The following is a 2,056-nucleotide window of genomic DNA, read 5'->3' as shown; positions in this document are numbered from 1 at the left end:
GCACTCTTAAGATAAGACTTGAATTTTTATTTTCAGGACCCTCCTGGATAATGGGACGTAGTTTTAAGGTCTGCTTAGATAACAAGATATAGATAACAAGGTCTGCTTAGGTTAAAACTGTTTTTTTAACTAGAAGTTGTCAGGACCCTCCTGGATAATGGGGAGTAGTTAAGATCTATTAGATAACAGATGTAGTGGGAGTAATACCTTTAGAAGATATAACTTAGGTTCGTAATTGTTAGGAGTTGTCAGGACTCCCTGGATAATAGGACTTAGCTCTCAAATTCTTATAATAGTTGGTAGAATAATTTGGTTTAACACTCACATCTGGGCCCGGCCACCAAACTGGGGCAGAAAATCTTCTTTGTTTGTCTATTTTGTTGAAATCAGGCGCCCACCTGGAGAACAAGGGAATACATGTCAAGTTCAGCAATCAGGCGCCCACCTGGAGAACAAGGGAATACATTTCTTGTTCAGCAATCAGGAGCCCGCCTGGAGAACAGAGGCATATATTTCACGTCTTAGCAATCGGAGCCCGCCTGGAGAACGGAGGCATATATTTCAAGTGTAGCAGTCAGGATCCCGCCTGGAGAACAGAGGCATATATTTCAAGTCTTAGAAATCAGGAGCCTGCCTGGAGAACGGAGGCATATATTTCAAGTTTTAGCAGTTAGGAGCCCGCCTGGAGAACAGAGGCATATATTTCACGTCTTAGCAGTTAGGAGCCCGCCTGGAGAACAGAGGCATATATTTCACGTCTTAGCAATCAGGAGCCCACCTGGAGAACAGAAGCATATATTTCATGTTTTAGCAGTCGGGAGCCCGCCTAGAGAACAGAGGCATATATTTCAAGTCTTAGCAATCAGGAGCCCGCCTGGAGAACAGAGGCATCTATTTCAAGTTTTAGAAATTAGGCGCCCACCTGGAGAACAAGTGAATACATTTCAAGTTTCAACAATCAGGCGCCCACCTGGAGAACAAGGGAATACATTTCAAGTTCAGCAATCAGGCGCCCACCTGGATAACAAGGGAATNCTACATCAAATTTCTGAGTCGAAGCTCGATATTGTCCTTCCAACACACTGAAATCTAATCTGCTCGTACTCATTAAAGATCCCAACGATCTCATCTAATCAACACACTACTCTGGTGATATTACACATTAATACAGGACTAAGCCACAACTCGCACAATACGCGCACCAATAAGCAACAGTCCGAACATACTCAATTCATGAAAATGACTCAAATGAAAGAGTTGTACCTCAAGCTCTCTTATACCGCCATAACGCAAGGCTGAGAACCCGTCTCATGTCATAGAATAGAACACATGAATCTAACCCGCAAAGTCATATCTCCACATAGCATCGCTGCAATGCGCGATCCTATCTAAACAATGCTCCACATGAGACACCTCAAGTCACTATGCTCGAAATTGACAACCACGCACAATTTGATGTTTGGAACCAAAGTGAATCTTTACACCCATGGTGAAACAAGTAACATAAACCACGCAAACCCTATAGGACATAACCGATACGCCATTCACCAAGCAACACCCAATTATTCTTTCCGCTCGACTTCCACTGTGAAACCCTGATAGAACCGCACCGTAGGTGCTTGTAACTAACAAATCGTAACGTCTCACAACACACGAATGTAACTCATAGATTCCCCAATTACTAATAGTTCAAAACAACCAAATCAACACATCCTTCACCAAGAACAACTCGAAGTCAACAAAACCATCTCGATGCTGGACACATATCCATATAGGTCTACCAATGGACCACACATCAACTCCAGTTACACACAACAGATAAATAATCCTTCGAAGGTCCACACTGACTGGATCATAGCACATACTATTATCTGACTAACTTACCCACATTTTCCCATCCACAATCGCAAGCTAACATGTATATGAGAACTCCAGTCTCCAAGTCCATAAAACACACGAATTACCATATCTGATCCCAATTCCGCTACTCTCTTACTATAAACTCACCTCTACGTACCCACGTCACATCATGAGAGATACTCTAAAATCTTCTATG

Source organism: Nicotiana attenuata, unplaced genomic scaffold, assembly GCF_001879085.1.
Source record: "Nicotiana attenuata strain UT unplaced genomic scaffold, NIATTr2, whole genome shotgun sequence".
NCBI classification, from domain to species: domain Eukaryota; kingdom Viridiplantae; phylum Streptophyta; class Magnoliopsida; order Solanales; family Solanaceae; genus Nicotiana; species Nicotiana attenuata.
This window is presented reverse-complemented; position numbering follows the sequence as displayed.